This window comes from Crotalus tigris, unplaced genomic scaffold (genome assembly GCF_016545835.1).
Source record: "Crotalus tigris isolate CLP2741 ecotype Arizona unplaced genomic scaffold, ASM1654583v1 scf7180000017890.1996003, whole genome shotgun sequence".
Lineage (NCBI taxonomy): Eukaryota > Metazoa > Chordata > Lepidosauria > Squamata > Viperidae > Crotalus > Crotalus tigris.
In genome coordinates this window covers 1,411,298-1,431,978 of record NW_024096707.1, presented here as the reverse complement: position 1 = coordinate 1,431,978, position 20,681 = coordinate 1,411,298, and positions in this window count along the sequence as shown.

Below are 20,681 nucleotides of genomic sequence, written 5' to 3'. Positions count from 1 at the left end.
TTGGCTTTTGAAAGCCAATAGAATAGACTCTCTTGAATAGAGTCTAATTCTATTGGCTTTCAAAAGCCAATAGGAATTGTCCAGGCTGTCTCTGCCCTGCTGAGCCCGCCAAAAGTCCCATTCTGCAAACGGTGCTGCACCAGTTGAGTAGTCCTCGATTTATGACCGGTTAAGTAGTCCTCGACTTACGACCGGTTGGGGGTCGCGGCATTAAAAAGGTTGAGAACCACTGTGCTAGGGCAATAATGGCTGTGGGCACAAGAGGCAGGGGCGGCAGGGCTGCTGCGGGCGGAAGTATGAGAGACGGCAGTGGCCAGCTGTCCCCCATGCTGTGGGAGCCGTGAGGCCTGCTCTACACGGGGCTGCGCAGGGTGGATGGTGGTGCTGGCGGAGCGGCTACAGGCAGGGTGTGTCAACGGCGGGCTGTCCCCCGGGACTGGAGCCGGCACAGCTGGTGCTTTGGGAGCCGCGGGGCCCACTCTACACGGCGGGGCAGCAGTGCTGGTGGGGCGGTTGCGGGCGGGGGCGCGGCATGTAAGCATAATTACAATATAAAATGTTATTGTTACAAATGTTTTTATTATGCATTTATCATATTATAGTATATTCTGTATTATTGTTGCAATGAATAAAATGTTTCTTTTATTTACGATATTTTTTTCTTCAATTTATTTGTGTCCTCCTTTTCATTGTAAAAAAGTTGGTCAACTTATGTTAAGGAATTTGTGAAAAGTTAAATATTATTTTGGTTTCCATGTCTAATAATAACATTTGTTTAGTTATAGTAATCCATCTATATCTCCAAGGTGTTTAGAAATATATTTATTTTTCAGGGATTTATCAATCTAGGGTTTTATAGTTAATTTCTCATTTATAAACAACTCATTTCAAAAGTTTTTTTTGTTTGATAGCTATAGAATCTTTAAGATCTGTGGACTTCAGGTGTTGGGTTGGGGATTTTTATATTTGCTGAGACATCTTAAATTTGCCAAGGTTAAGAAATGTTGTTTTGGAAACCATTAGACTAAATATTACCTCACTATGCGTCATGAGGGCTGGAATTTCTGGAAATTGTACTCTCAGTGTGTCATTTCAGCATTTCACGTGCTGGCTGGGAAATTCTCAACGTTGAAATTCACATATCTTAAATTGTTGTAGTTGAGAAACACTGCTATAGCATAAGAATTTTTGAATCTCATATTTGGGATCTATATCATTTTTCTAGCCAATAAATAAGAAATCAATAAATTTAATAACCAGTTATTTGAAGGCCTGAAATGTCTATAGTTCCATGAATTAATTGCACTTTTTTATTAATTTTACTATTAATAAAAAGTGTACTATTTTGAACTAAATGAAGTGAACTTGCTTCTGAATCATAGGCAATATACTGAAATACTAAAAAGATGAAGACAACAGTTATAGACAAACTATTTTCAAAAAAGGTAAGCTAATATTTCACAGGATATAATCTCTGAAATGCTTTTAGAACAATGGAAAAATGACAGAATGTAGATTAACAGGAAAGTGATTATTATAACTACATTACCAAGAATATTTTTAAAAAATTATTTGGAAAATCTTTAGATCATGCACAGCTGTAGTGCTATTCTGATAACTGGGTGTTTAACTGCAGAGTCTTTTGGTTTAAGGATATTTCAATCCGATATATAAATCATATCAATTAATACTAATCAAGGTAGCCTTTTTTTTTAGGCTTTCTCACCAGCAAGAAAAAAGCTATACTGCTTTAAAAGCGCAAAGCATGTTTTCTAAATCATTTTCAAAATAGACACAGCCCTACTGGACATACTTAAAATATTTAAAATAAATTTTACTGAGTTCCAAGTGTTTCACTGGCTAAATATATTATACCTGGATACAACAGACAGTAAAATGTTTCAGGTGGAGAAACCATAGTTCATCAGCATTGAATTTACGTCCCAGGTTTAAGTCCTAGCTGAGAACTCTTTTGTCTTAAATTTTGACCACATTCCCAGTAGGCAGAAAAAATATTGCTCCATAGATTTATGGAAGAAATATTGAAAGAAGTCACTTTCAGGGTTCTCTGCACAACTATGACATGCAAAATTGTTCTGCTTTTTAGTTCTCAGTACTAATGTTCTTTGCTGCTGTCTGATTCTATTTTACATCTATTATACTTGAACTTGGTCAAAAGGTTGACAAAATGTACATACGTAGCTGTTTCTATTATACTTTAAACTTTTAGGCAGCAAGTTGCCAAATACATTTTTAAATCCATGTGATTATGTTAACGACAAATTCTCTGGGAAGTGTTTTAAGTTATAATAGTTTTCTTTCTTGAAAAAGAGAGATTGAAAGAATGATATTTGCTTGCCAGAGAAGAATGTTACTAATAATCTATTCTACTAATAGAAAAGAAAGTTTTAAAAATACTTGTCATGCTATTTAACAAGTTTAACAACAAATAGTTGTACAGAAAAGAGAAGGGGGGGAAAGAGCACTTATTCATATTGCAACCGTTAGTTGCCATTAGCAGTTAACCAGGTGCCGGCTATGTGAATATTTTAGATCTAATTTAATTTAGCACTTGAATGAGGTGTGCGCTATTTATAAGCGAAGCAACACCGAATGCTTCCCTGGGCTTGTAGCAGGTGGGAGCCAATTTAGTTCTAAGTCAGTGCACACTGTGCATAATGCAGTGTTTTGTCTCTTTGCCTTGCGAGGCAAAGCTGAGACACCCATGTGGCTTCCATTGGTCAGAGAAAAGCAGTTGCACACTTCTAACAAAGAGATCAAAGACTGCCAAGCTGAATGACTATACCTAAGAACAAGTTGTGGGACTCTTCATCTTTCTTGCATCATGTGATAGTTTGTCTTCTCTGGAACTTGATGAAAGATCTGGAAGTGGTTTATGTTCCAGCTGGCTATCTCTCTCTTGTTGACTACAGTTTCTAATGCACTCACTGGGATATAAAGAACTGGTTTCCCGTTGACCGTGCAGAAACTTTTGAGAACAGTTATATTCTGTGTTCTGTAACAGACAAGAGCCCTGCCTGGAGATAAAGCTGTAGTTCTGGCATCATTGCAGAGCAGTGTCTAGACACTGTGACTTTTATGAGCTCTAATTCAAGGTGGAGTCATTCATGGCTCCAGTGGAGTAGCCAAAGTAACAAAACAGGGACAGAAGGACGTTAAGTTTAGAAGACTGGAGGAGTCATGCACTTCTCAGTGGGAGACAGACCAGTATTACTGAACAAAGGATAATAATTTGAGTTTAAAAAGAACAGAGAAACTGTGGGTATTGGAGCAAGTTGTCAGTTCAGACAAATCAAATGATTCTTGCAATCATCAGCTCTAAAAAAAGTAACGTTAAGATCTACTTGACAAGTACAGAAGGGATCAGTCCAAAATAGTTTACAATTTGTCTTTCTATACGGTGATTTGTAATTATTTTCTTTGCAGCCTTGAATCAAGTTACTTATATTAGAATTCCACAAAGATTATAAAATGACACAGCATACCAAGAAAATATGGCACAATATCAAAATGCAGAAGATTCTTAGTTTTCTATTAACCTGCCTCCTGAAGCGGTGAATGCTCCAACACTGGAAATTTTAAAGAAGAGACCGGACAGCCATTTGTCTGAAATGGTATAGGGTTTCCTGCCTGAGCAGGGGGTTGGACTAGATGACCTCCAAGGTCCCTTCCAACTTTATTATTATTACTATTATTATTATTTACCTATATTCCCTTCCCCCTACGAGGGACATAATAAAATAAAAAGTTTGACTCTAGCATAAAATGGAATGTTAAAATCTACTTATTATGGTGGTGAGAAATATAAATATTCAATTGTGCCCTAACTAGCAATATATAATTTTCAGTTTGGTTTTCACTATGGCTGCAAAAGCACAACTACACCTCTTTAGTTCATGAGGTATAACCTACCCATGAATAACCTGCAATCAACTCATATAGAACAAAGAATCACAAAGAAAGACCCAGGACTGCATGTAGCTTTCTAATGCATTAGATGTAGCTTAAACAGCAGTTTTAAAATTTGAATATTTTTAAAAGTTATTGCGTACATTCAGATACTAATGTTAAATGTACTGATTTAACTTAATTGCAGTTTAAATTCTGGATTAGCCCACATTTCGTCTAAGTTCTATCTGCCATTTGGAGATCATCCACCAGGATGCCAAGTTTAGCCTTTGGTTCAAATAATGTTATGAGCTCTAACATGAAGAAAACAGTGGCAAAAAAAGGATCACTTTCTTAATTTACTATTTAAACAAGCTCTACGTCTGTGCATTTCTAATTTGTGGGCGGGAAATCTCACCGTACAAAAATTTGTTCCTTAGGAATGTCTTTGGCTTGGCTCTAATAATTGTGTTCCCGGGAAATATAGCAAGAAAAGAAGTAAAAAAAAAAAGAAATGAATATAAAAAAGATGGTTTACTTGACTACCTCTGAAGGAAAAGTTGAGGATGACTTTGCTACATTTATGCGATTTGCCAATCTTAATATAACCATGCCATATTCAAAAACTGCCACTTTCTTGAGAGATTTGAATCCATGCTCTATAAAGGTAATGTTTATTTCCATTTTATTTTTAAGATTTCACTTAATGAAAATGTTGATAGAAAAGCAGGGACAGTTGAGTGCATAATCCCAACCAGCAGCTATGTTCACTGTGTGACCTAAGGACACCTACCTAATAGGATGTTGCAAGCATTGAATAGGAAACAGGCTATGCATGCTTGTCTTTGAGGAAAGGAGGGAGGGAGGGAGGGAGGGAGGAAGGAAGGAAGGAAGGAAGGAAGGAAGGAAGGAAGGAAGGAAGGAAGGAAGGAAGGAAGGAAGGAAGGAAGGAAGGAAGGAAGGAAGGAAAGATCTTTTTGCAACATTGGAGGAAAAAAACCTCCAAAACTTGTGAAATGCAAATTGTTATTATAAGGCTGAAGGTTCAATGTGCTTGTGCCTAAAACCCGGTCTACATTCTGCTGTAACTCTTTTGCCCAGTAAACGTGACTGTCACGCTGCCTTAGTCTTTAAATATCTGAACTTGAAAGAGATGCCTCTGTAACATGTTGGGCCTGGCCCCATTGTTTTGTGAGACAGTGTTATTCGTTTAGCTTCGGCCAGCTGCTCTCTATATTCAGCTTAGAGGAACAGACTGGAATGCATAAGCAGACAGGCAGTCTCAGAGGTTACAGGCTATTCTCCAAACTATCAGAATACAGCAAACAGACACCCACTGGGAATGTGTGTGGCCTCTAGCAAAAGAAGTTTGTTTGTAAAATAGGTTATTTTCTCCTTATAAAAGAAGACATGAAACAGTATTCCATGCATGCAGAGCCTTCCTTCTTCTTCTTTCTTTGTGAACGTTGGATGAGAAATCTGCAAACAGGATGTGGCAATGTTAACTGGAATTCTTCAGGGAACAGTATTCTTGTACTAGAAAAGGTGGGACCTTGAAAAAAGGAAGAGAGGTCAGGTTTCCCCCTGGCGGTAGCTTCACAATAGTGCTATTGTGACACTGAGCTGAGTTTTAGGATAGTAGTGATCACATGGGTGAACAAAGAAAACTTCCTTCCCTCCTTGCCTTTCGGCTTCTGAAGCCATCAGTTGAACTTCTGAGGAGAGCTTATTTGTTTATTAAAAAATACAGTGATGGAATAAGCAGATAAGAAAATTTTTCATTCTTTTCTCTCTAAAATAAGCTTTTCTGAAGTAGCTATTTTACATTATCTTAAATGCCATCTGCTCCCTTTCCTCTCAGAATCCTTATTTATTGTAACATATTTTGCCAGATTTTAATTTTCTAATTCTTATCTGGGGAAGATATTTAGCTTACTCTAAGTTTAGTATGTCTGGAGATAGAAATGTGAGGAAATTGCTGTGCACAGGTCAACCAGGATATACAGAAGTCTGGACTTAAGAAGGCTCCAGGTACAATAAAAGATTTCCTGTGATTATAAAAGATGGAATAAGCAGTTAAATGGTCTGTGTATAAACAAAAGATCCAATTTTTCAGCAGTCTTGATGCTCAAAGTAAAACAGGTCTTAAAAATTATGTAGGAAGAATTAGGATATTTACCTCTTGTCATCCTCGTCATAGAACTTTGTCTCACTATAGAATTAAAATTTATTTTAGTCAGCAAGATATATTTCCAGTTGCTCAATAACACCCCAAATATCTAAATATTCTAACATCTAAATGTAATTCACCACATCAGACTGATTCTTCATAACACTAATACCACAGGCAGAGAATTCTATGCCTTACATTTTTGTTACAAAAGTTGAACGCCTACTCAGTCCCTTTGTACAAACGTATTCTTCATAATTCATAATGGGGATGGGGGAATGGTGTGTGTGTGTGTGTGTGTGTGTGTGTGTGTGTGTGTGTGTGTGTGTTTCTACATATGCCTGCATGCGGTAGGTTAGTGAAATGATGAATTTTTTAGTTATTTTTGTGGAAGTAGCTTCAGGTGAATCTTTTGGCTTTTAATTACTAAAATGTAATAAATAATTACTTTTTACTATTTTATTATTTTATTTTTCATTCTTTTTTTTTTAATTTATCCTTCAGTGGTTCAGCACAGGCTTGCCCAGAAAGGAACACGAAAACTGTGACTTCAAGTATCCTATTTTTCTTGAGACCTGGCCTGTGACTTTGATCCACGTTAAAAGGTTGCGGTATGCTCTATCCAAGTAAAACAAGCTGCTGTGGCCTGACCTGTGAGAATAAGCTTGGGTCTTGAGAATGGGGCCCGCTCGGCAAATAAAGTAGGAAGGCAGCTCTGCTGGAGCGCGAGTCCTCAATCAGGGGCAGCTCCGATCCAGCAAAGTTTGGGCAAAGATGCTGCGCATCCGGTGTAGCTCCCAGGGAAGTCTGGAAATAATAAGACTTTGATCTTCAAATGGATAAGAGCTTCCCCAGAGGCCGGATGTTGCTTTAGAAGCGGTCATAACTAAATACTGTATGGTAAGCGCTGGGGTAGGAGAGCGGCTCAGAGGAAGATGTGCGCCTGTGCACTCACGTCCCTAAGCCAGAGCAAACCCAGGGGAACCAAGCAGAGCCTGGCTGAGCCGAATGTATGCCAGTCCTAATATATGCATATCTTCTCCCGGCTTTATTTAACTTGAGGGCCCTTTCTTTGGAAGGCTGCTCTAAGGCCTGTGACTCCTGTCAGAAAAGTCTCTCCCAAAGAGGCAAAGCACGGAATCCCCGGGCTGATTAGCACACGGCCGTCTCCTGCCAAGCCTTCCATTACCGATTCCCCTGAGGCTGCATCAAAGATTTAAAAACAACGCTCCGGTCGTTTTCTTATCAAACAAATAAATGAAAGCAGCATTTCTGACTTCAGTGAATGCAATGATGGAAGCCAAGCTTCAAGGAAAGAAAATATACTTCAGGGAAAATGTACGTTGGGGCGAGGTGTGGATTAAGGTTTGTAGAAACCACGCGTGCAATACTGGAAGAGCAGATTGTCCTGGAGAAAATGGTATCTTGCGTGGTGGTTAGGAGTAAAAATTGACTTGATGCCACATAAGCAATCAATCACTCAACCATGAGGGAAGATGGGAATAAGTGGAAGATAAAGAGAAGAACAGAAATTGTTAAAGCAAGAGCAGATGATAAACTAGTTTGACATTAATGAGTCTTGAATGCCTAGGAGGAGCTAGATCCACCAGCTTTATTGAACTGGAAGACATTGTAGGAGAACTGCATTTCCCTGTGATAGCAAAAAATACATTTTCATGAGTTCCAGCTCATTTCTTAGACTTCTTAGAGTGGCTCAATAGACTATGTTAATTAAGCTATGCCTAAAGAGCCAAAAAAGCCACCAGCATTTCAGTACCCAAGTATGGAATGTATCAAATCAAGATATGTGCCCCATTCCTTGAGGATTTTGTGGAAGCACAGCAGCTCTAACTCAGTTGTGTACTACAGCTTCCCTTCAACTTTGAGTACATGATGTGTGTGAGGTGTGTGTGTGTGTGTGTGTGTGTGTGGTGTATTTCAAACTTTCCTGGCTTTAGAAGATTAAATTCCAGTCAAAACCTTGAAATTAAACCTTGAAACCTTGAAAACATATCCTTGAAATTAAAATGGGATGTTGTTTCACCCCAATCTATTTACTTAAGCACAACCTTTGGCAACCAGGCAGCCTGAAGGATGGGTTGCCCACCCACCGGTTAAAATGTGGTTTTTGTTTTCTTTTATGATCAAGACAGAAATTTACCAGATCAGATTATCAATTTGCCTACTACTCCAATATTGTATCTCAAAGTTGTTTCCTTCCCTTTGTGATTCTAGGAGGAACTGAACCTGGGATTTTCTGAATGTGAAGAATGTAGACCCCTTCTAATCTATTTTCCCTTGCCTTAATGATTGGCTAAATTTATAATCCAAAAACTTTGTATAGCATCAAATTTCCACTTAGGATTTTCAAAGAAAGAGTAGTTTGAGTTTTTTCAGATTCCCCTAACAAGAGCCACTAAGTTTTAGTTTTTGTTTTTGTATATGCTCCAAAAATGTACATGACTTAATTAAGCATGTGGATGGAAAATGTAATTTATTTCCTTTTTTGCATAGAATAGGATTTATTTTAATTGCAGGTGTGGCAGCTGGTGAGAGATGGCTTTTGCTGCAGATTTTCAACATTTTGAGTTTGGCAAGCCTGAGGCCAATTGGAGAACAATTTGGAGGGCAATTACTTTTAAGAGATTGGGCTTAACACCTTGGTTTTTGATCTGGGGAAAGGACTGAAACAACAGAAACTGAAGACACTGTATTCCCATGGTTCTACTCCTTCCTGTTGCGTGAGTCTAGTCAGTGATGGTGAAAGACAAGAGATTAAGATCTTGGTCATTATAATGTGGGGGGACTCAAACACAGCTCTCTTCCCCATCTTATTTAATGTCTGCATGAAATTGCTGAGAGAAATTAGCCATGAGTTGAGATGGGGCATCATCACTATACAGATGATGCCCACTTTTTACCTCTGTTTCAAGAGCTACATTGGTTGCTATTTTGCTTCTAGGTGTGATTCCTGATCATAGCAATTATCTATGGCCTACATGCTACAACCTGGTTACTTGAGGGACCCCCTTTTTCTCACAAATTCTGCCCAAACAATATGATCTGGTAGGGCTTTGCTTCAATTAAACAATGTTATTTATCAGGATCCAAAAGTGTGCCTTCTCTGTTGGAGCACCTGCCTCTGGAATGAGATTCCTTTGAGATTTGGTTGGCTCCTACTCTGTTGTTATTACAAAGAGCTGTGAAGACCTGGATCTTCACCTAGGTCTTTTCTAAGGGAAAGTGAGATCTCTTGCTTCACTCCATCCAATCTATTCTTTATCTTATCTTTATTCCTTTTTATTGTTTCATTGTAAGTTCTTTGTTTTTATCATGCTAGTCATCCAGACTCATTGCAATTCCAGTATTATTACATCTTTGGAGTTGATGCAGTTGTTCTACCCCAAAATGAGCTGATTGAGAATCTGGAGGTCTTCTGGACTCACAACCCCAGTTTCATTTTACAAAGCTAGTTGGAGACCATATCTAAGACAGCCTTTGTCCAAATGAATTTGGTGTGTCAGATGCAGCTATTTTAGAAACAGAATACTTTGGTGACTGTCACTCATGTCACGATCAATTTACTATACTGTATCTGGGGTGGTCTTTAAAGACTACTCAATGCAGCTGATATACTGTAAGCAAATAGACCAGTTCTAGTGGAACCAAATTACACCCATTTTACAGGTTCTGTACTGGCTGCCAATAGATTTCAATCCAGTTCAAAGTTCTGGTTATTACTTATAAAGCTTTGTATGCCTTGAGTCCTTAGTTTTTATGGGATTTATATTCATCATATGTGTCTTGATAGGGAAAGTTTGTTGGTGATTCCCTCTTTCTAAATAGTTTGTGGGAAAACTGCATAGAGGTCAACTTTCTCCATCTGAGTCATTTGAATTCTCTTCCTCTTGAATTTACAAAATTCTTCACTTATTTGTGTTCTGAAAGAAGAAGAAAACCATCCTCAAAATGATAAAGCTAGATGATAGGAATGTTGGCTGATTTATTACTATGTGGGATATGGTTTTTACATTTAAAGGAGACTCTAGTGTACTTGCAGCGTTTCGTTATTTTATTGATGCTTTTTTATTTTATACTTATAACATTTCAGTCTTGTAAAATGAATGACATATAGTACAAATAACGTTAATTGAATACAGTTAGTCCTCGACTTACAACCATATTTAATGACTGTTTGAAGTTAATAATGGCACTGAAAAAAGTGATTTACAGCCAATCCTCACACTTTATTTATTTATTTATGAGACTTATATACCGCTTTAAGTGCAAGCACTCTCTAAGCGGTGTACACCAGTAAGCAATGTATATATATATTTACATTGTCCCCAACAATCTGGGTCCTCATTTTACCTACCTCGGAAGGATGGAAGGCTGAGTCAACCTTGAGCCGGTGAGATTTGAACCGCTGACCTGCTGATCACAGTCAGCTAAAGTGGCCTGCAGTACTGCATTCTAACTGCTGCGCCACCTTTATTTGAGCATTGTTAAGTCTGAGCTACAGTACATAGCTTGGCAGAAAAGTAGAACTGAGATCTGAAAACTATGATAATTCAGGAGAGAAGCTAAACAGCTGTGGTCCCTCAACATTATTCCTACAGCCATGGGTTTATAACCTTATTGAATTAATATCTTACACTTAGTTAAATTAGCATTACCATGCCCTGAAAAAATGTCACAGCAATTATTGTGCCCCCCTATTACTTATGCCTCACATTACAGTCCATAAGAGAAGACGCAATTGCTTCATGGAAAAAGACAGAATCCAGACTAGACCAGGTTAGACACATTTGTCCCCAACCAGACTTAAGTCAGACACAATAGTTGATCTGATTTCAGTGTGAACAATTTCTTAGGCTAATTGGTTTGTTTGAAACAATTTCCAAAATAAGGAATTTAGACAAATTATGGGCATTACTGTAACATGATCCTGCATATTTTAGTAAAAATATGGCAAACGGGAAATTATTGCTTTAGCTCTTTAGCTACTATTTCAGAAGAATATAAAAGACTCTTCTCTAGCACTGCCAGCTGTCACAACAGATGGTTTCTGGATTAAGTAGGCCAAAGAGATTTACTTGTTCTGTTGCCCTAGATAAAGTTGCAGTAAATCTGAGATTTAGATACTGATAAACATATTGATTCAGCTATAGGATCCCTTTTTCAAATTTTGAATTCATTTTTATTTAATCAATAGGGTTTAGACCACTATGTTTCATCACTTCTCAATTTCTGTGTGAATTGGTTGCATCTGATTCAACAATTTCATTTAATTCTTTAACTTTTTCTAAACTTATTCTCATTTGCCAAACAGCAAGAATATTCAGTTCAGACAAATGGTCCTGCAAACTGTCCCTCCTCAGCAGGGACTAGTGACCTAAATAGATCTATTGGACAGTTATTGGCAGACAGAATAAAGGGGGGGAAGTTTTGCCTTATGGTATTACCACAATGTAATCCGTAATATGGGGTATTTGTTGTGTTTAATAAATTCAATCTTTATCTTCCTCCGATAGTATTCCAGGTGTCTCTTCGTGTGCTTGATTTCCTGAACCTCCTCAGGAAAGGTGTGTCCTGGGATCTGCTAAGAGACAATTTAGTCTAAGACCCATACCCATTCTAAACCATGGCAAGGTTCACAACCAAACTGCTCAAGTAACTAGGAGAGGGATTATTAAGTCTTAGAGGACAGTTACTTAAGTATGAGCCAGCAGTGTGTTACAGCTGCCAAAAAAAACAATATGGTCCTAGGCTGTACCAGCAGAAGGATAATATCAAGGTTACATGAAGTGTTAGTACCGCTTTATACCTTTGGAATAAAGCATCCTGTTTTGGTCATCATGATACAAAAAAGATCTGGTCCTGCTGAGATTCTAAAAAGAGTGCAGAGAAAAGCAACAAAGATGACTAGGGTGCTGGAGACTAAAACTGATGAACAGTTGCACGAATTGGATATGTCTAGCCTGACGAAGAGAAGGACTAGGGATGACATGATAGCATTCTTTCATATTTGAGGGGCTTTCCGAGAAGAAGGGGACAACCTATTCTCCGAATCACCTGAAAGCAGGTCAGTAAATAACAGATGGAAACCTAACAGGGATAGATGAAACATTAGAACTAAGGAGAAACTTCCAGACTACAAGAACAATTAATCAGTGGAATATCTTGCTTGCAAAGATTGTATTACTGTTCTATTACTGGAGGTTTTTAAGAAGAGATTGGACAGCCATTTGTCTGGAATGATATAGGGTCTCATACCTGAGGAAGTGGTTAGACTAGAAGACCTCCAAAGTCCCTTCCAATTCTCTTATACTGTATTCTGTCCACCACACCCACAGGAAAAACTAGGCTTTCTTTGAAACCCAGTTGTGTTTATCAATGGCCTAAAAGGCCATGCAGTAAGGTGGCCCCAGTGAACCAAAAAGCATCAGCAAGTTATCCAATCATAGCAATAGACTAATAACTATTTCCTCTAAAAGGAGATTACATCTCAACAGCCTGCGTCATAGAGGTTTTAGTGTGTTGTGTAGCTGCTGTTTACACAAATAAAAATTAAAAAAATGACCAATGTGTCACATTTTCGTCAAGTAGATAAGGAAGATCATATAGTGTGAAATTTCCTTTACAGTTAACTGAGAAAGTTTCAAATAGTTGCTCCATAATTTTGAGTCTGCCAAAGCAAAAAATAAAAAGCTATACTTCGGAGGTTTGGGAAAGACAATATATTAATAAGAAAATCATTTTGTTCTCACTGGAAATTAAAAATAGAAGCCTAATTTCTTAGTAAAGAAAAATCTCTGAGCTTCCTAGGTTATTCAGCAAACTGAACGGTAGCATGTTATTTATGGTGAAGAATACAACAAGAATAGGCCCTCACATATTTTATGTTATTAATTTATTTTATCATATTTAGAAACTGCTGATTTCCCTCACAGAGGGGCCTGTCCTTATTTTCAGTGCTTCAGTAGTACATTGCTAAAATGCCAAGGTTATTGTTTTGCTAAATCATTTTTAAGTAAGGGCAATTAATGCAATATAAGTCAACATACTGGAGTTTGCCTGGCAGACCCTATTGAAAAAAATAAAAATATTCCATGTGTTCCAACATACACTTATTTAGAATCAAAGGACTGGAAGGGATCTTGGCGGTCTTCTAGTGCAATCCCTGACCCAAGGCAGGAGACCTTACTACATCCCAGACAAATGGCTTTCCAATCTTTTCTTGAAGACTTCCAGCAATGGAGCACCTAATAAGTTGACCCCCTCTTTTCTGTGACAGCCCCTCAAGTATTGGAAAACAGCTATCATGTCATCTCTAATCCTTCTCTTTATTAGACTTTGTTAGACTTAACTGTTCATCCTGTGCTTTAACCTCCAGACATCATCTTTGTTGCTCTTCTCTGTATGCTCAGCATCATTTTTGTATTGTGTTGACCAGAATTCCAAGTGTGGCCTCAGTGGTGTGATATAAAGGGGTACAATTATTTCTTGTGTTCTAGATGCTATCCTTTTGTTGATGCAGAGTAGAACTGTTATGGCTTTTTAGCAGCTGCAGCATATTGTTGGCTCATACTTAAGTAGTGATCCATTAGGATACCTAGATCCCTTTCATAGGCACTATTGTTGAACCAGGTACCACCTATTTTCTACCTGTGCTTTGATTTTTTCTGTTTAAGGGCAGTGTTTGTCCTGAGCCTGCAAAGGCAGGCTCGGGACATTGCAATGGTCCCGAGCTGTTGCAACCAGACTGAGTGGCACCGGCCTTGTGCACATGCGCGAGGCATGGAAGCGCACCAGATTGTTACCTTTTTGCCCGGGGATTCTATTAAAGGAGACAGAGAGGCCTGTGAGCCTCAGAGTTGTGTGGAGAGAGAACTACTGAGAATAAAGGCTGTTGGAATTAACAGAATGTGTGCTCTTCTTTCGCCGTTGACTCGAGGACTCAACACTGGCGATGAGGACGGGATCGCTTGCAAGATCAAAGAAGATTTGTAAGCTTACCTGGAGAGAGGAAGACGGCGTTAAACTCAGCACCTGGCCTGCCAGTACAGCGTCGCTGGAGGTAAGCTGGCTGATAGATTCCTTCCTAGAGTCAAAGCAACGGAGGTGAAGAGGGTGCCTGCTGTTGTTGGGGGAACTTGGAAGTGCGGGTGTTGGGCACTTAATTCCAAAACAATAGCCTGGTACCATGCTGTAGGGTGGCTAGTGAGTAGCTGCAACAGATGTGCAGGTTCCATGGGTTGGCACACCACGCTCGTGTTGAGGTCGCGTATAACTACCCATGTTGTTTAATAAGTCTCATCAGGGGGGAAGGGGTGTTGTGTCCTGAGCCTGCAAAGGCAGGCTCGGGACGTTGCAATGGTCCCGGGCTGTTGCAAGCTGCCCGGGACCAGACTGAGTGGCACCGGCCTTGCGCGCATGCGCAGGGCACGGAAGCGCACCAGATTGTTACCTTTTTGCTCAGGGATTCTATTAAAGGAGACAGAGAGGCCTGCAAACCTCAGAGTTGTGTCGGAAAGAGGACTACTGAGAATAAAGGCTGTTGGAATTAACAGAATGTGTGCTCTTCTTTCGCCGTTGACTCAACGACTCAACAGGCAGGACCTTACTTTTCTTTGCATTTTGTTGGATAGAGCCCAAAGTTCAAGTCTGTAAAAATTGTTCTAAATCTTGAATCTGGCACAAATATCCCACAGCAACATCAATTTGCTACTATATTCCCACTACCGTGTCTTCAGCTCAACCTCAGCCAATGCATAAGATAAGGCTTAAACTGACTTTAGCTGGAACTGGCATTAAAGTAGTATTTTCTCTCTTATTTTTCCTTTGTGTAAAGAAAACCTTAAACATGTAAAATCTGTTAGGCTTTGATGCCATTATTTTGAAGGGGAATCAGATGACCAGCCAAGTGAGGGAACATAAAAGGGGAGAGGGCTTGGACCATTTTTTTACAGTTAGCATTTGCATTGCCTTGAACATCTGTAAAACATTTGTATGTTAATAAAGGGTTACAACATGTAATTACATCAAATTATATTATGACAAATCCAGACAGCCGGAAAACCAATGTTCGCCTATCTCAGGTAGGCTTATATAGCTGGGTAAATTTAGAAATATAAAATTGGATGATCAAAGGACGCAAACTCTATCATATCTATTAACTAAAGAAATGAATGCAAGCCTAAAGTAAAATATCATACAATATTTTCCAGTGAAACTAATTTGAGTTTCATTTACTTCTGGGCTGCATTTAGAGTATGTGAGGCTAAGTTGGAGATTCAGTCGAAACTGGCTGCAGAGACAGAGTAGGTGACAGTAGAGCATTCCAGATTTATAAAATAGATCTTTTTAAATAACAGAGTAAATATTCATTGAGTGAAGAATTTGAAAATGAAGAATTTTGAATGTACATTCCTTGTGCCCATTATAAGTAGACTTATTATCATCATCATTTTAGCCATTGTCAATCCACTGCAGGGTGAAGGCCTCTTCTGCATATTTCTTGAGCTTTCTTTTGCCAGTTGGGCCCACGATACTTGCTGATGTCATTGCTCCATCTTGTTTTAGGTCTCTTCTGTGGGCGCTTTTTATCAAGTGGGATCCATTCTATGACTGCCTTGGTCCACCTACCATCAATTCTTGCTATGTGATCGGCCCACTTGCATTTCAATTATTTTATTCTCTGGATGATATTGTGTACTTTTGTTTGTTTTCTAATCTGTGTGCAGGTCTTTATATCTTGTCTTGTAATGCCAATCATGTATCTTTCCATGGCTCTTTGTGCCACTCATAGCTTTTGTATCAGTTGTGATACATAGTGTCCATGTTTCACTGGCATATGTTAAAGCAGATAGCACACACTGATCGAAAACTTTACAGACATACGGGGAGGTTATTCCTGAAATTATGCTTAGCTTACCTCATGCCTGCCCACCACATTTAACACGCCATTCAATTTCCTTTATTATATCACCTACCATTGAGATCCAATATGTACTGGTCTACTACATCTAGTTCTTCTCCATATATAATTTATTTTTTCCTTCTTTGGTGAACTTATTAAACATAACCTGGCTCTTTTTTAGATTTATTTTTAAGATGGATGGTTCTCCTGCTTTGTGCAGCTCTCGTATGTGTCTAGCTTTTCTGGGTCTTGTGAGAAGAGAACAACATCATCTGCAAATCTTAAGTGATTTTTATTCCATTTTTTGTCCAGTTTAGTTTGCGGAAATACTTAATAATAGGTAATATTGTGTCACCTTGTCATATACCTCCTTCTATGTTGATTTCCATTTTAAGGTCATTAAGGCAAATTGTCACCATTATTTTTTCATATATTGATTGTAGTAAGTTTATGTAAGTAGTGTCTATGCCTTGGTTGAGTAATGCATTAATGTTTGCTGAAATACTCAAACGCCTTTTCATAGTCATTTACAGACATGGTATATTCATGTCTTTCAATGACTTGCGGAACAACCTGTGATTCATTGTGCTGTAGCCACATCTGAACCTGCCTGCTCCTTTAACTGTGCTTCATTTAATGTTCTCAATATTCTTTTTTTATTATTTTGATAAAAATCTAGTAAATGACTGAAAGAAGGCTTCTTGGGCGATAGTTCTTTAAATCATCTTGGTCCCCTTTCTTGTATATAAGAAGCACTTCAGCATTTTTCCATGTATTGAGTATTTTTTTCTTCTCTGAGGCACTTTGAGTATAGTTTTGCTAGTATCTTGTGTAAACTGACCATCAGCTTTCAACATTTCAACCATAACATGGGTTGTCATTCTCATTGATTTTATGGCACTTGATACTTCCTCCACTAGGATATCTGGCATTTTCTCTTTTGTGAGTATTATTACTTTTGAGTGATCTTGATCTTTGTATAGTTCTGAATAGAATTTTCCAATTATTTCTAACATTTCCTGTCTTGTTTTACACACAGAGCCATTTCATGTTTAATGCGAAAACCTTTCTTGTATTTATAAGCTTGCATTTTGCTCTGTTAATTCATTTGTTTTCTTCAATTGCCTTTTTCACATGCTTCATGTTAAACTGCCGTATTTCTTCTTGGATACTTTTTCTTATGGTCCTGCAAACTTCAATGTACTTCAGTTCATTAGTGAAACTTTTGGTATTCTTCATTGTACAAAGTTTTTTCATTAAATCAATAATTTCATCAGAGATTTTTTGATTGTACAAAGTGTTTTTCTGATGGTTATATAGATGTAGCAAGTTCAAGGATGTTTTTGACTATTTGTTCATTTTTGTCCGTAATATTTGTCTCTTCCAATCTTGCAATAGAGCAATGTGATTTGATAGATTAATCTTAAAATCACTGTTCTCCTCTAACAGTTTATCACTCTTTATTTTTGTCTTTTGTAATGTCTTTATCATTTTCGACAGTCTATCTTCACTTTAGCTCGTACCATTCTGTGGTCACTTCCAACACTAAAATGATTGATGATAGTACAATTGCAGAATATGGTGTTATCATTTGACATGATGTAGTCAATTTTGCTTGTGTACCCAGGTGGACTCTTCCATGTCCATTTTCTGCTAGCTTTTTTCTTGTAAAATGAGTTCATGATATAAAGTCCCTGTTCTTCTGCAAAATCTACTAGTCTGTTGCCTCTGTATTCATCATGGGCCAGCTGCTTGGCGTATCAGCATTTTTCTTTGTCTTGAAGATGGGCCCCATTGTTGTAAAACTCTTTGACCTCATCATCACTATAGCTTATTGTTGGTGCATAAGCTTGGATGATTTGTATTTTTTGTTCAGTTGAATGATGCTTTGGGCTACTCGGCCTGATATACTTTCAGATTTTACTAGAGTCTAAGTTTTTGGTTGATGAGAAAACCAATTCTATCACATCATCTGTCTTTGATATCTCTAGTTGAATAAATGCTCAGGCTTATCAAGTTGAACTAAATTTTCAATTAAATGACTATGAGTAAACATTTGAATGAATCTGAATGGGTCTAATAAGTGACATTTGATACTCATCTTATTCATTATCAAAGCAGAGTCGGTCTACTATGAGGAACTACAATGATCCATGTTCAAATCATTCTTTTCTTCCTACTTCTAAAAATAACCTATTACCATCATTAGGCATAACAGTACAACGATCTCTGTGTTTTAAAGATACCAGGAAAAACAATTCTTCTGCACAAATTATCTTCTACAAATAAAATCCTCCCTTCTTAGGAAGAAGAGGAATCATGAAAGGGAGTTTAAAAGCAATAAATAATTTGAGAATTAAGAGCACTGATAAAGTACTTCCAGTCCCATGCTCTCCATTCTTTGCTTTAACACAACAGTTTGTTTTTGTAACGTAAAAATAATATTGTAAGGAATAAATAGGTACACAAATTCAAAAGCAATCTGGTAGAGAAATTTCAATTGTGAATGCATACTCACTGAAGAAGTTAGATCAGTGGTTCTCAACCTTTTTAATGCCACAACCCCCAACCGGTCGTAAGTTAAGGACTACTCAACCAGTTGTAAGTCGAGGACTACTCAACTGGTGCAGCACCGTTTGCAGAATGGGACTTTTGGCGGGCTCAGCAGGGCAAAGACAGCCTGGACAATTACTATTGGCTTTTGAAAGCCAATAGAATTAGACTCTATTCAAGAGAGTCTATTCTATTGGCTTTCAAAAGCCAATAGAATAAAAGGGAGTAGCACAGCTATGAAAAAGGGAGAAAAAATGGCGGTGTTGTTTGGCGACCCCCGTGAAATGGTCATTCGACCCCAAATGGGGTCCCGACCCACAGGTTGAGAACCACTGAGTTAGATGGACTGAACTTAAATACAAGACCATCTGATCTTTGAAGAAAACTCTTTGCAAAACTATCCTTGTGGGTTTCTTTTTGTTTCATTTTGTGTTTTTTTGATGAGCTGGATTGAATTTAATTATGTTTTTAGAATGATCCACTAAAATTAGATCACTCATGAACTAATTAATTTTCATAAATGGCAATAGTTCTAAATAGTATTAAAGCTGGATTTAGTCTAGTATATTGAATTTAACAGAATTCAGTTAAATGGCTCAAAAAGATGTATAACTATTGTACCTTTCCATCCTTAAGACATCTCCTATGATATAAAAAACATTTTAAAAAATCTAGAAAAGCTTACTATGGGAACTAATGAATATATGCTAAAAGTATTTTCTAGAAACATCCCATTTTTTTCACTTTCAATGCTTCTCAAGCTCTTTTTTTAATGACAAAATCAACAATTTTGGGGATGTGATCGCAATACTTTCTCATGTATTGATTCCATGTTATGATTTTGTATGGCTTGAGTAAAATACAACCCTTTACAAAAAATAAGAAGACAAAATACTTACAAAATAACAAAATGAACATTGTGGTTTTCTATTTTTTTTAATAAGTCCTTTCATCACATAAAATAGTGCAATAATAATGTGTGGATTAATTAGGCTTTGGTAGGATACACTCTTAGTTGATATTCCCCAATTCTTTTATCTTTAAAATACCAGATGATTAACAGATGCTCAACTAACTTCACAGATGTTTTATAGAAAGAAAACCGTCTTCTCACCCCTTGCAATCAAAATTTTCACCTGCTCTTTGTGTTGCTTATCTATAGATTGTTTTCACAATGAATTCATTAGCAGTTAAAAAGTTCCTTAAGTTCAGAATTAGTTTTTGGCTTCTTTGTAGAAGCAGTTGTTTCTTTTTCTAACGTGCATTATTATATAGTGGGATATTATTATTTAACAAAATCAGTCTTTATTAACTGGGTATAATATAGGTGTGCTTGTGCTGCAATTCCCATAATTCTCTGCCAGCATTTAGTCAAAAGGCAACACCAGATTGAAGAAAGCTAGACTAAATAATAGATATAAATACAAAAAACAAGGTAGGGAGAAAATGCTTTGTTTAAATCACCCTGCAGTTTGATTTTGCTTCTTACAGTTAATTATATTTTCATTCATTCATTCATCATTTATTTATGTATTATTTATTATTTTAGTTACTTATTAAATTTTTAAGCCATCTCTCCTATAAGGCTATATCGTGATAAGGAAGCTTCCATGACAAAACAGATGCAAAGAGTTAAGATCACATGAGGTATTTAGTACTACTTAGTAGGTTCACACCTGGAATAATACATCCAGTTTTGGTCACCATATTATCAAAAGGATGCTGAAACTGTGAAAAAAGGTGCAGAGAAGAGCAACTAAGATGATTAAGGGCCTGGAGACTAAAATGTATGAAGAATGCTTGCAGGATTTGGGTATGGCTAGTCTAGAGAAAAGAAATACTAGGGATGACATAATAGCAGTCTTCTAATATTTGTCACGAAGGCAAGACAATGGATGGGAACTAATCAAGGTGAAAAGCAACCTACAACTAAGGAGAAATTTTCTGACAGTGAGAACAAATAGCCAGTGGAATGGCTTGCCTCCAGAAGTCGTGAATGCTCCAACGCTGGAGGTTTTTAAAAAAAGATGGGACAACCACTTTTCTGAAATGGTATAGGATCTCCTGCTTTAGCAGAGGGGTAGACTAGAACAGGGCTTTTCAACCGGTGGTACGCGTACCACTTGT